A 15,736-nucleotide genomic window follows, 5' to 3' on the forward strand; every position below is an offset into this window, starting at 1 on the left:
TTGGGTCATCTTTTGTGGATTTCCAAGGTATATTAACAGCTGGATCAGAACTGGAGCACCTAGGAATCAAACCATCCCTCTTCGAATGCCAGAGTTGTAGGTGGCAACTTAATCAGCTATGCCACAATGCCAGCCCCTCCTCTGTTGTAGTTTTTATATAAATATTTATTCCTTTATTTGGAAGAGTTACACACAGAGAGAAGGACTGGCAGAGAGAGAGAGAGAGAGAGAGATAATCTTCCATCTGCCAGTTCACTCCCCAAATTCTACATTGTGTGCTAAAAATATTTATATCTAATTAGTATTTCTACCCTTTATGTATGATGACCATTTTTGACTGCTTATTTTGTTCCTAGAAATCTTAACAAAGTATGATTTAAAGTGTTTTTCTAGATCAAAAATCGGTTTTGAAACATTTATAATTTTATACCACAAGTTTCCTTTTCTAAATATGTTCATTGTGAGTATCAGAAACAATGGTAAATAATAGTAATGATTTGATCTCATCTTCTGACTTTGATGCTAATGGCTGCAACCATAAACATTATTTTAGCAAATTATTTGAAATAAATTAAATATTAAGTAAATGTTGGGTTTATATGTATTAATTTTATCTTTTTAAAGTATTCATTTTACAGGCAAAATGACAGAGAAAGGTAGATCCTCCATCCACTGGTTCAGTATCTAAATGGCTATAATGGCTGAGACTGTTCCTGGCCACAGCCAGGAGCTTGGAACTCTAACCTGGTCTACCACCTGGGTTGGGGGGTGTCCAAGTACTTGAGCCATCTTCTGTTTCCTTCCCAGGCATATTAGCAGTGAATTGGATCAGAAATAGAGCAGTTTGGACTCAACCACAGTTGATTTAGGTTGCCAGTGTCACAAGTAGTACCTCAACCAGCTGTACCGCAACGTTGGTCCCAGTATTAATTGGTTTTAATCCATAATATTTAGGAATTTTATCAAATATCTTTTCTTATATATCAGTGCAATTAATTCACCATGGATTAATAAGGAATCTCCAGAGAAACAGAATAACAAAAACTTGTGTTTCTGATTCAAAGCTTGTACTGCCACTGTCTCTCCAGAACCACTCACACAGGAAGGGGAGGAGATAGGAAGGGAATGAAATGTTTTCCTTATCACCTGTGCTGGGTTTCCTTTCCAAGGAAAGATCCAGCTCAGTTTAACTTCAAGGCTAATGCCTTAAACTATTTGGTGCATTGGAATCACCTGAAAGGCTTGTTAGACTACAGATTGCTGAGCCTCAACTGCAGAGGCTTTGTTCAGGAGGGTGGGGCCAGAGAGCTTGAATTTCAAATCAGTTATAAGATGCTGCTTCTGGTGCTGGTCCCTAGACTGTATTTTGAGAACCTCTGATTTAGCTTAATGTTCATTAAAGATGATACTTCTAGGTTGCACAAAGATAAGCAATTACAATAGAATCTTCCTGGATAACACAACATAATTCCAGGATGAGAATTTTACACTGTAGCTTGTGGTTGTGGTGAGGAGAAGGGAATGGTGGGACATGCAGTCCCTTAAGGTCCTACAGCTACAGCACCTGTGGAGGGCAATGAGATGGCTAGTGTGCAGCACACTTGGTTTCCAGGGTCTAAGAGGGGTGGGGAAATTGTTTCTGCCTGAGGCCATTTGGATATTTAAAACATCATTCACAGGCCATAGAAAATTATCAGCTTAAAAATTAGTCTGTTGAATTTCCAGTCCTGCCTGTGGCTGCCTTAAGGCCAGGCCAAATGATTTCATGGGTCTTTTGTGTGGTGCAGGGGCTGAATCAGCTCTGCCCCTCAAACAAGACACAAGATGCAGCTCTGTTGTTCAGGAGCCCAGAAAGTCTGCCCCTTTAAAACATCCATTTTCCCACCTAAACCTTCAACCAACAAATGAGTGGGAAACAGTCCCTCACTATAAGGATTCTCAAAGTATAGTTCTGTCAACCTTGTCATTAATTGCTCCCTGCCCTCTTGTCCTTTTATGAGTTTACAGGATATTTTTCCAGGGGGTAGTGTGACTTGCAGTATTACCCAAGATTGAAGGACAAGCAGTTATGAGAGTCCAGATAATTTTTTTTTATTAAGCAAGACATTAAAGAGATTTTCAAAAATAGAAAACAATGCCACTGTCCTAATTTTTTATATTTGTGATTTTAGAAAATGTAGTTACTTACAAAAATATTTTGCTGAGCTGGCGCCATGGCTCACTAGGCTAATCCTCCACCTTGCGGTGCCGGCACACAAGGTTCTAGTCCCGGCCGGGGCACCAGATTCTGTCCTGGGTGCCCCTCTTCCAGGCCAGCTCTCTGCTCTGGCTCAGGAGTGCAGTAGAGGATGGCCCAAGTGCTTGGGCCCTGCACCCCATGGGAGACCAGGAGAAGCACCTGGCTCCTGCCATAGGATCAGCATGGTGCGCCAGCCACAGCGCACTGGCCGTGGTGGCCATTGGAGGGTGAACCAATGGCAAAGGAAGACCTTTCTCTCTGTCTCTCTCTCTCACTGTCCACTCTGCCTCTCAAAAAAAAATTTTGCTATAGATTATTGCAGGGTCTTAGTCCACCCATACAGGATAGACTGGGCCTGAGGAAAGGTAAGTGCTCTGCTCACCTGTTCCCCAGCCTCCAGATCCCAGAGACAATCAGACGCAGCAGGGAGCCAAGTGTAGCAAGAACTGGTTTATTTCACATGTAACAAAGCCTTTTAAAGCACAAAACTGCAGAGTCATTGGGGCAGGGCATAAGGAGCAACCAATCAAAGATCACTTTATGGGGCAATTTCTATAGGACTAGCCATGTCTATACCCTCATTATCAGTTGTTGCCATTTCCCCTGATGTTGTGTAGCCAATTAGTTTTTTTTTTTTTTTTTTTTTTGACAGGCAGAGTGGACAGTGAGAGAGAGAGACAGAGAGAAAGGTCTTCCTTTGCCATTGGTTCACCCTCTAATGGCCACCATGGCCGGTGCGCTGTGGCTGGTGCACCGTGCTGATCCTATGGCAGGAGCCAGGTGCTTCTCCTGGTTTCCCAAGGGGTGCAGGGCCCAAGCACTTGGGCCATCCTTCACTGCACTCCCTGGCCACAGCAGAGAGCTGGCCTGGAAGGGGGGAAACCAGGATAGAATCTGGCTCCCCGACCAGGACTAGAACCCAGTGTGCCGGCGCCGCAAGGAGGAGGATTAGCCTATTGAGCTGAGTCACCGGCTGCCAATTAGTTTTAGTGGTAAACAACTTTGGATTCCACCCACCTTACTTCCTTTGGGTGCCATCTTTGAATTGCCTCATGTAACTAATTTCCCCACAATTATAGTATTACAACTTATTTCTCTTTTTTTTTTAACAGAATCATTGTTTTATAGAGATACTAGGAGAAAAGTTTGAAATTCTTAAAAGTAAAAATTTGACTGCAAAGATCAAAATCCACCATATTTTGAAAATCAAATTTATAAAACACAAGCACAACATAAAACAGGAAAACCCTATATAAACCCAGAAAGTTGAATCACATTTTGAAAATTCCACAGAACCAAGCAAGAGACGAAACCACAGAATCAAAATTTCATGTCCAGACTTACAGAATACTCCACACTTTTAAGGAAGAAAAATAAATTTACATTTCCCATACCTACACAGAGTAGAAAACACAAAGAATATTTTAAAATTTCCTTTGGGAAACTGATATTATATTGATGTTGATGTAAGGGTACCAGGACATGAAATAAAATCAAGTTATTTAAATGCATCCATTTCATAGGCCAAGCTATAGGTATCCTAAGCAAAATATTAAGGTAATAAATCAAATTATGTAAGAAAATATATCAATAGCAAGAAGGAGATAATTTTAAAAATGTACCAGTGGTTAAGGTTGTGTTACAACTTATTTCAAATGATCAGTAAATGCATATTTAATTCTTTTCTAGTTTTATTTTAGAACATGTCATTAAGAAACTCATTTAGCCAATGCTTTTGGGGACTCTGAATTATTTTGTCAGCTTTGTTGTATAATTTACATACCATATGGTCACCTACCTCATGTATGCATTTTTATGACTTTTAATACATTTTTCTTAAATTTATCTTATATAACCAGTACCACATCCAACTTTGGAACACTCCCATTCTCCTGAAAAGACCTCCCTTGCCCTTTTAAGTTAATCCCTACTCCATTTCAAAGCACCAGGCAACAACTCTTGTGCATTATAGTTTTGCCATTTTAGAAATATCATATATTTCATTATACAATATGTAATTCTTTGCATTTGATTTCTTTCACTTATCACAATGTTTTTGAGATGCATAATGATTGTGTTATTTTATTCTATTTTTGCTGAGTGTTACTCCATACTAGGAACTTACTACATTTTATATGTCAATTCTCCAGTTAAAGGACATTTAAGTTGTTTCCAATTTTGGGCTACACAGTATAATATTGCTAGGAAATTTATATGCAAGTCTATAATTTATTAGTGTAGTTATGGGTAGTTACTTAGGGGCTAAATTGCTGGATTGTTTGGTATAAATACTTGATTTTTTTTTAGAATTACACAGTTGAATAGAGAAATAACCATCAATACTTCCCCAGAGGAAAAACAATGCAGGAATCTACAGAGATAGTTCTTATAGATGAGATTAAGGTGAGCAGAATGGTGCGATTTTGAGTTTCAACTTCCTTTGGGCCAGTCAGTGGTGATCCTTGCCCCTCTCCAGCTAAAAATAGGATAGGACTGCTTGAGAGCAGTTCTCAACAGTCCTTGATTTATTATCTTTTCCAGTAAACCTGTAACTTTGAGACCCTTAAACCAAAATTTGGTAAGAGTTCTGGGTGGGGGGGGTGGTAGAAGTCAACAATGCACAAGACCCCGAGTGTCTGGTAAGGAAATTGCATTTTTCTCAGCTCTTGCTCCTGCTTTCCCTCAAGATATCCAAAGCCTTCCTTTGGGGTTGCTCTTTAAGGAATTCTTCATCTTCAGCACCAATCACTAAGAGCAGTCCAGAGGAAAAGGTGCCCAACTTCAGCCTCTAGTGCTCCTTCTAGTTTGGATGGTGTCTTATAAAACTTCTTTTTTTTATACTCAGTGATGGAAAAGCTGATTGGGCAGTAATCATAGCCAACGAAGTTTCTTGCCAATTGAAAAGTTTTCTCAAATAAGTGTACAAAACTTTTAAAAAGAAAATAAGAAAATGTGGCTTTAAAAATGCATTACCTGGATAGTGTGAATTATTCAGGGTTCCAAGATTTCTCAAAATAGATAGATATGATTGTAGTCTGTACAACTTAAATAATTTTGTTTGAGTTCATGATAAAATACTTAAAATTCAATTTGTTTATAGGTTCACGATGGAAGGATAGATTTAGACTAGGATATTAAAAACATTCACAGGTAATGGTAGGTAATATGAAAGATGAAACATAAAATTATTGGCTGTTTCATGAAATAAAATATATTATGATTAAGAGGGAGAAATAATAGATTGACAAAAGACATGAATAATTGGTGATAAACAAATTATTATAATGCATTAAAAATAAAATACTCAGGAAAAAGAATATCAAAGACAATAACAGTTACCAGAATAATCTTGAACTTCTTTAGCTTTCACAATTAAAAGGAAATTTACAGTCCCATAAACTTCCATAAAATGTACAAAATATATTACCTGGTGAATGATTACCCCACCCTAAGGTCTCTCTGAGAAACTGTGTACTTGAAAGTTCCCATGACAACTTACAGAACTTTAAGGAATCTGACGACCTCACAATGTAAAATACAAGCAAGATGGCTTCCATTTCACTTAGCAAATTCTGACTTAAACTAAGATATAAAAGATATATGTAGGTGGTAGATAGAAAGTCAAAAACCAGTGCTGGCCCCGTAAACTCATTCTTAAAGAATAGAGCCCATATATATTCTAATCATAACTACATTCCTTTTCTCAGAGAGCATGTAGATATTAATATTACTAATTTAATTTCATAATTTTTACTGCTTTTTTTATTATTTTAGCCAGGGTTCTTAATAGAGGAATTTGCATTAAAAGTATTACCTCCCTTACTTAGTTGATGGTAGAGGTTAATCACATCTACAAAATATGCACTACTGGGTGGTTTATTTGAAGATAAAAAATACTGGATATGAGTAGGAAGCATCTTGATATAATTCAAGTTCAAAAGTTATGAGAGTAGGTCAAACTTCAAGATATTTAACAAGTAAAACAAAAGGAATATTGTTGCATTAGGTATGGAATTTTGAGGGAGAGATAAGTCCTAAGATAAGTCCCAACTGTAAGTACATGAATTCTAACTTGTGCAGCCAGCTCAATGGAAAATAATTAATAATTAAAGATAAAAGAACTTAGGCTGGTGCCGTGGCTCAATAGCCTAATCCTCCACCTGCAGTGCTGGCACCCCAAGTTCTAGTCTCAGTTGGGCCGGATTCTGTCCCTGTTGCTCCTCTTCCGGTCCAGCTCTCTGCTCTGGCCCAGGAGGGCAGTGGAGGATGGCCCAAGCCCTTGGGCCCTGTACCCACATGGGAGACCAGGAGAGGCACCTGGCTCCTGGCTTCAGATCAGTGTGGTGTGCAGGCCACAGCACACTGGCTGCAGCAGCCATTGGGGGGTGAACCAATGGAAAAGGAAGACCTTTCTCTCTGTCTTGCTCTTGCTGTCCACTGTGCCTGTCAAAAAAAGAAAAAAAAAAGATAAAAGAACTTGATTTCAGTTTAAACACTTTAAGTTTTCTAGACCTTAAATACAAGAAAACCTCAAATTTTTAATGAGAAAAAATGAAATTCAAAATTATTTTTGTGTACTACATTTGAAATTCCTGCTTGTTTCTTCAAATATGCACTTTGAAATTCCTGCTGGCTAAAGAGCCCTTATGCATCAAAATAAATAGAAGCATCTGAATAGAAGGCTGGATTGTATATACACGTTGGGAAATTTTTAGTGTAGAGAATTGGAAGCATAGAAGGAAATGGCTGAGAATTGAATCAGATCTTCATTCCAGCATTGAGAATATCCTGGCAGTTAATATTTTGGAGGAAAATGCTGCCTTGAGAAAGAGACCCAGAGGGAACAACCAAAGATAAATGATGGATTTAAGAAATTAAACAGAAAACAGCTTCATGAAGAATCAAGTGTTTAAGAGAGTGTCTTATATTATTGAGAATTCAAGTAAGATGAGGGTAAGAAATGTCCACTGCATTCCATGTGTTCAATAGTGATTATAATAATTATTTCACATGATAAACAGAACATATCAAAGAGAGGGAAGAAATAAAGCTTTATTTAAGAATATGTTAAGCCAAAAATTATGTGTTCATTTCCTTATCTTGATTGTTATATGAATGTTTTTTAACTGTTTGTTTCTTTGAAAGGCAGAGTTACAGAGAAGCAGAGGGAGAGAGAGGTCTTCCATTCATTGGTTCACTCCCTAAATGGTCACAAAGGCTGGAGTTGGGCCAATCCATTGCCAGGAGTCAGGAGTTGTCTTCCAGGTCTCCCGTATGGGTTCAAGGGCCCAAGGTCTTTGAATTCTTCTACTGCTTTCCCAGGACATAGCAGGGAGCTGTATCAGAGTTAAAATGTAGTGAGTTTAGCAAAGAATCCCTGAAAATTTTTGAATGAGATAAAATGTGAGTAATTCATAGAAAGGTTTTTCCATATATATTATGAAAAGTGAAAATAAAGAAAAATAATATTGTGGTGTATATATACAAAATAGTATGGCAGAAATATCAGAAAAACACATTTTATTTTTTCTTGTAGCTATTTGTTAACTTATTTATTTAATGTTAGATTAATCTTACAAGCATAAAATAAATGGAAAGTAGATCATCATAATAATTAAAAGAAAGAATAAGAAATGGAGGGGGAAGGAAGGTAGAGGCATGAACAGGAGGGAGATTAGCATAGAAAATATAACTATGCTCCTAAATCTGTATGTATGAAATACATAAAATTTGTTCACTTTCAAATATTTAAATATATAAAAGGAATAATACATTTTAAAAGGAGTTGCTTTAAATATAACTAGGTACTGAAAAATGCTTTAAGTGTTGCTAGAAGGTATATATTTTAGATATTTTAAACTTGTACAATTTACAACGATGTGATGCCATGATGGATGAGATGAATCTCTATTTAGTGCTCATTGTGCTCTATTTGAATGACAAACATTTTCAGAGTTAAGAACAGAGAATGAATCCTGGATTCCCTGAATGAAGTTCACAACCCCTGATATATTGGGTGAAGAGTTTTTCCTGTTGCCTATTATTAGCTATGTCCTTAGTTACTGAGAAAATCTGGGAATATGAATGCCAACAAGTATCCATGCTCTTTATTTTTTTCAAATTAGAGATTGAATGTACCCAAAACTAAAGTACTAGAACTAGGTTAAATTCCTTCAAATGCAAATAGATTATTCTATTTAGTTCTCCACATAATAGTCATTATAAATAATGTCACAATACAATGAATTAGAAAAAGTTCTGACAGTTTTGCATATATATGATATTCTCCATGTTAATTATTATAAGAATGCAGGGTATCTGTTATTGCAATGAGATTTTTTTCTGGAACTATCAGATAGTTACTGGATTATTCTTTGGAGATTGCTGACTCAACTTAAATGAAACCCAATACATTTCAGTGAATGATTACTACATGGGTAGAGTAATAAGGAACAGATAGAATTAAGAGAGACTTTAAAAGCCAAATCTTGAAATCTGCACATATTGGGGGCCGGTGCTGTGGTACAGTGGGTTAAAGCCATGGCCTAAAGCGCCGACATCCCATATGGGCACCAGTTCTAGTCCCGACTGCTCCTCTTCTGATCCAGCTCTCTCCTATGGCTTGGGGAAACAGTAGAAGTTGGCTCAAGTCCTTGGGCCCCTGTACCCATGTGGGAGACCTGGCAGAAGCTCCTGGCTCCTGGTTTCAGATTGGTGCAGCTCTGGCCATTGCGGCCATCTGGGGAGTGAACCAGCAGATGGAAGATCTCTCTCTCTCTCTCTCTCTCTCTCTGCCTCTCCTCTCTCTGTGTTAATTCTTTCAAATAAATAAAATAAATCTTTAAAAAAAAAACAAAAGCAAAAAAAACCCCTGCACACATTAAAGTGTAAGAAAGGATTTTAACAGCAGGAACTGGGACCCAAACAATTTACATTCATGGTAGTGTCAAAGATAAAGAGACTGGATCACAGCCCATCTCTACATAGAGAATTCTTAATCAACCCTGCCACAGGCCCTGAGATAGGGAAGCAGATAATGATGCAAGAGAAAACAGAGCTCCACATTAACAAAGAAAATGAAAAATGCAGAAAAAGAAAAAACAAATTTCACTCTCTTAATTAAAAGTAAAAGATTAGGATAGATATGTAATTCCAAGGTGTCATTAAGAAGAGGAGTAGGGATAAAACAAGAAGTTGCATAATTGATATTACATCTCCTAAAAATAGGTTTAGCTTTTTGATTTGTTGTATATTTAGATGCTTGACACTTTTCAGAAATCAATCACAAGCATTGTGCATATAATCAAAGCCTGAAATCAATTTTATAGCTGTGATAAATCACTGGAAAATACAATGTGATAGTATTTCTGTGCTTTTATTAGCCTTACACTTCAAAGTTTTCCAAGGTAAAAGTAATCTCTACTTGTTTTTCCTAAAAGGTAGGTATATAAGAGAAATAAAATATAACTACTAGGTTATTGCCATTATGCATGGTATTGTCCCATTGAAATCCAAATGAAAATAAACCTTCCAGGTGATCACATCCAAAACTTTAGAAAATTTGGCAATGTTAGTGTCCTTCTAACTATTAACTCTCACATTCTGAGTAAAATCAGTGATGACTTAATTTACATCAGAAATGTACAGGATATTGTCATTATGTTCCTATATCTTTCTTACATGTGTATGGCCATAGGGTTGTCTTTTTCACAGCAATTTAAAAAAATCAAGTGAAAATGTTCCTATACTTAAGATGCTTCCTCCCACTCTTTATAGTTTATTTATGTCCATGTCTCTGAAATAGTTTCCCTAACAACCAAAAGGAGTTCTTAAATTTGTGGCTATAATTCAGTCTTAAAGTGTTAGCCATCTACTTTTTACAAACCAAGCACAAATAAAAATACCTGTTCAGTAGGATTTTGAGTAAAAACACATTAAACTAATAGCAATTTTGTTGCTGAATAAAAGTCTTTCCAGAGTTTTCCCATTTGGGGTATTAGCATCTTTTTAAATACTATATTCTCCTATAATGAGTTACAACTAGATGAAGTTACTATGTATTATAGATGCTACTTTAAAAAGTTATGCTAGGATCTGGCTCTGTAGCATATAAGCCTCCACCTGTGGCATCAGAATCCCATATGGGCACTGGTTCAAGTCCTGGCTGCTCCTCTTACAATCTAGCTCTCTGCTATGGCCTGGGAAAGCAGTGGAAGATGTTCCAAGTGCTTGGGCTACTGCATCCATATGTGAGACTTGAAGAAACTCCTGGCTCTTGGCTCAGCTCAGTGCCAGCTGCTGCAGCCATATAAGAAATAAGCCATTGGATGGGAGACCTTTCTCTCTGTCTCTGCCTCTCTCTCTACCTCTCAAATAAATAAATATAAATCTTTTTTTAAAAAGATATTATGCTAGATAGGCAGTTACCCTTTACAAATCCTTTTACTCTTAATTGTAAATGCTACAGCTCTCATCTCAGTAGCATCTAGTGCTCAAATATTTAATAACAAAAATCACAGAATTAAAAAAATACCTCTTTATGCCACATTGTGATGGAAAAAGGCTAACATAGATGCTGAAGTTAATGAAAAATGACTCATTTCAATAGAAGCTTATTTGCTGTAACATCAACTCATGTTGGAAAAAATAGATAATCTGCATTCTGGTTTCCTGCATAGTTGTCAGATTACTTCACATTTAAATATTAAACATCTATGGAATTCATTTCTATTAACTGTTAACACACCTTTTTAAATGATTTGTTTATTTGGAATATTTACAATAGCAGAGGAAGTGGGGATAGGAGCCAGAGGAAGAGAGCAGAAAAGAGAGACTGAGACATATTTCTCATCCAAGAAGGCTGAAATGAGTGGGGCTGGGCTAGTCCAAAGTTTGGAGACTGAAGATTCTTCTGAGACTGTCTCAGATGGGATTCAGGGCACCCAAACAGTTTGATCATCACCTGCTGATTTTCCCTGCCATCATCAGGGTGCTGGATTGGAAGTGGAGCAGATGGGACATAAGTTGACACTATAAATAATGCCAACATTGCAGATGGCACCTTTACCTGGTGCCATTCAACTTTTAAAAAGATATATTAACTTGTTTGTAGAGGATACTGCCTTAATGTTCTTAGGAGAACACACCACTCTGGAAAAGGACATGGCTGCAGTTCTGTTTCTGCCTATGCAGGAAGGGTGAGGGCACATCCTCCCAATGAAATGCAGTGGTAGAAGCAGCAGGAGGATTATGGGCTTTAATTAATACCTAGTTTTTTTCAGGAACTTGTTATAACATCTGACTAGACCTGTCTGTGATGATATACATCACCATTTTCTTCTCTGTCATGGATCACCATACTGGATACTTTTCTCACCATAAAGTTGATGTATAACCTTGCCTACATGCTTGCTAGCTAGAAAAATTCTTATATGTTCTAATAAAAAATGCTGGCTGAGAGCTATCCAGCTTCACCATCTGCTCATGGAGGCTCCCATGTCCTGTCTCTTCTTTGTCAGTTCATGACACTTGTTTATTTAAAAGCCAGAATGACAGAATCAACTGGTTCATTCCACAAACTATAAATTTAAGGATGAATTCATATCACATTTTTGAGATTACAAAAATATAACTGCTACTGGAACTAAGTAAAGAATGAGCAGAAATTAGTGATAAAAATATGTTCTGTGGCACCTATGCAAAAATTTTAATAACCATGTTATTTTTGCTATCAACCTCCTGATATTTCTGTGAAACTTATGAAGCTGCTTCTTCATCTGATAATTGACAAACTGGCAATTTTAATGATTGGTTTATTCCTGAAGAGTTTCTCTAAAAATTATAATTAATTGACTATCTCCTTTTCTGGAAATCCTATAATGAGAGATTATCACATTTCTAGTCCATAGTTTTATTACAGCTTCTCCCCCTCCCTCATACCTTTTCTTTTTTAAAAAAAATTTAATTTTTTTTTTATTTGACAGGTTATAGACAGTGAGAGACAGAAAGAAAAGTCTTCCTTTCTTTGGTTCACTCCCCAAGTGGCCCCTACAGCCTGTGCTGCACTGATCTGAAGCCAGGAGCCAGGTGCTTCCTCCTGGTCTCCTATGTGGGTGCAGGGGCCCAAGCACTTGGGCCATCCTCCACTGCCCTCCTGAGCCACAGGAGAGAGCTGAGTGGAAGAGGAGCAACTGGGACTAGAACTCAGTGTCCATATGGGATGCCAGCACAGCATGCGGAAGATTAACCAAGTGAGCCTCAGCGTCGGCCCCTCCCATGCCTTTTCAAGCTATGAGTTGTTACAGGCAGACCTGCCAAATATTGATTCCTTGAGTCCTCTTATCTGCCTTCCCCACTGAATCAAATGATTCAAATCACCAGATCTGCTTTCCTTCAGTAGCCCTCACTCTTTACATTATTTTTTATTATCCTTAGAGGTTAACAATCTGAAAATATAAGATTCAAATAGCCTTCCTGACTCCAGGGTTTTTTTTTTTTATGATCTCATTTATCTTAAGAGTTGAAACCATGTTTTATATTGATAAACTATTTTCCCAATTTGGAAAAACCTCCCTAGATGTTAAATAATGTGCAAAACAACATTTGATTGATTTCTGAAATCATGGCTTTTGGAAGTTCATATAGATGATTATTTAAATATTAAGACATTGCCTGTGAGAGGCATACTGGCTACATATTTTCTTCTACTGTTTTCACTGGCATACCAAATGAATCACAATTTAAAACACCAGTATATTTTCATATATATTCAGAAATATTTCAAGTTTTCTATAAATTCTATGATTTTAGTTAAAAGCCAGTCACCTAGATGACCCAGATTTTTATTATATAAATTCACACAGAACTGCTCTATATTTGAATTCTGATGGTGTCTGTGTTGGCATTGTGGCTTAAAATGACACTTCAAGGTGAACCATGTGTTGCAGTAAATTATGGTGCTGCTTATGATACCTGCATCTGATACTGCAGTGCTTCGGACTGAGCCCACTTCTACTTTTGATCCAGCTTACTGGTGCTATGCTCTTTGAGGCAGTGCATGATGGTAGAAGTATTTGAGTCCCTGTCACCACTTGGGAGACCTGAATGAAGTTCTGGGCTCTGGCTTTGATCTGATCCAGGCCCAGCTGTTCTTGGGACTTGGAGAGAGAACCACTAAATCTAAGATCTGTGTGTGTGTGTGTGTGTGTATAAAATAAGTGGACTTAAAAATAAATAATGACAAACCATTTTAGAAGACAGATATAAGTAGAGGCACATAGCATGTTCCTAAATACAAAGACTCAGTTTTGGGAAGGTGTCTTTACTCTCCAGTATGATGTAGTAATTGATATAACCACAGTAAAACTCCCAACATGTTATGTGAAGGAATGTATAATTTGTTTTAGAGTAGGACTTATTCTGGCTAATATAAAATATTATTGGCCATACCTATTTGCCTGAAACAGAAAATTACTTGTCTCATAATAGTTTTTAATACTTATTTGTTCACTGAATATATAAACTCAAATCATAGCATAGAAAATTTTAGTTTAATAGTACACATTTATAAGTACGTTTTGAGAATAAAATGATGTTTTCATGAATATGCTACATAGAGGAATATAAGAAACAATAGCATTGTTTACTGTATTATAAGAAAAGATGCTGGTATTGGCTGGCGCCATGGCTCAATAGGTTAATCCTCCACCTAGCGGCACCAGCACACAGGGTTCTAGTCCTGGTTGGGGTGCCAGATTCTGTCCCGGTTGCCCCCCTTCCAGGCCAGCTCTCTGCTATGGCCCGGGAGTGCAGTGGAGGATGGCCCAAGTGTTTGGGCCCTGCACCCCATGGGAGACCAGGAGGAAGCACCTGGCTCCTGCCTTCGGATCAGCATGGTGCGCAGGCCGCAGCGCACCAGCCGCAGCAGCCATTGGAGGGTGAACCAACGGCAAAGGAAGACCTTTCTCTCTGTCTCTCTCTCACTGTCCACTCTGCCTGTTAAAAAAAAAAAAAAAAAGACGCTGGTATGAATTTGGAAAGATTTCCTGAAAAAAATTTTTTTACTTGGTGTCCAAAGAAACAGAGAATGGCAGTTTGTGTTAACTAGCCCAATGTGGTCCTTGAAGTGGAGGCTATGAATAAGAGAGAAATACTGAATCTGGGCTTATGACATTCTCACCCAGTGTGGATTAGTGTGTAAAGTGTCTGTTTTGTCTTTAGGCTGACATGGGGGTGATACTGCTGTGTACCACAGGACCAAAGGGAAGGTAAGGGTGACTCTGGACATCTTTTCCATCTTGGCCTCCAGTGCTGGGCTACCTTTCTGTCCATAAGTGATAAATTATTTTAGTAAAAGTAGTTAGGAAATCTCTGTGTGTGCTCTTGGATAAAGTATATATGAAATGCAATAAACCTAATGAAATAACTTTTGATTTCCTAAAATGGCAGCTTTGAAGACAAAGCCACACCATTCTTGCAGACAGTATTACATTAAAAGATGGCATTCAAGGGACCAGTGTTGTGGTGTAGCAGATAAAGTCACAGCCTGCAGTGCCTGCATCTCATATGGGCATCAGTTCAAGTCCCAGTGGCTCTACTTCTGATCCAGCTCTCTACTGTGGCCTCAGAAAGCAGTAGAAGATGGCCCAAGTTCTTTAGTCCCTGCACTCACATGGGAGACCTGGAAGACACCCCTGGCTCCTGGCTTTAATTGAGTTGGTAATACTATTATTTAAATAATCTTCAACATTCCACCTTTTCTAACTTTTTAAGGCCTCATCTCTATTACCACAGTCTACACCTGACATTGTCTCAGACCCAGGCCCAGGGAGTTATTGGTATGGAGTCTCTAGAAAGTCAGTGGCAGTAACATCAGCAGAAGCTGCAGACTACAGGGGCTGTAGGAACAGCAGTGTTCATCCCTCATGGACAGTGTTCTGCTTAACACTCTTGTGGAGGAAACATCTTGAGCCAGGCTGCCCACTTGACTGGGTCCTTGGCCAGCTCCTTCTGCTATTTTGTTGCAACCTGCATCTCTCCTCATAGCTTCTCCTGCTGTCTTGCCTCTGAACAGGCTGATGGCTGCAGGCCACAGTTGGTCTCTGGGTTGGCCTATAGTCCTTGTTGCTGGGAGCCAGGTTGAGATTGTGAAGTTGGTCTCAGCTTAGCCTCCAGTATGCAAATGCACTACACAGGGCTGGTCTCCAACAGCCACACCCATTTTCTTTAACTCTCTTCCCAGAATGTTTCAGAGAGTCAAAACAGGGGAGTCCATCATGACTGGATTCTTAGTGTGAGAGCAAGACCAGAAGCCCACATGGAGGAAAGCAAAGCACAGCTGCTGGAGGCTGGGTGTGCTGCCACAGATGGTGCTGCTTAGTCCATGCAATGCATAGTGGAGAGGATCATCTGGGAGCTCCCCAGTTACAATGCCAAGAATGCTATAGATCTACTCTGAGGTGTACAAATGGCAGGAATTGGTGCTCACAGCCTTGAGGA

Source organism: Oryctolagus cuniculus, chromosome Y, assembly GCF_051225735.1.
Source record: "Oryctolagus cuniculus isolate XC-2025 breed Fujian yellow rabbit chromosome Y, ASM5122573v1, whole genome shotgun sequence".
NCBI lineage: Eukaryota > Metazoa > Chordata > Mammalia > Lagomorpha > Leporidae > Oryctolagus > Oryctolagus cuniculus.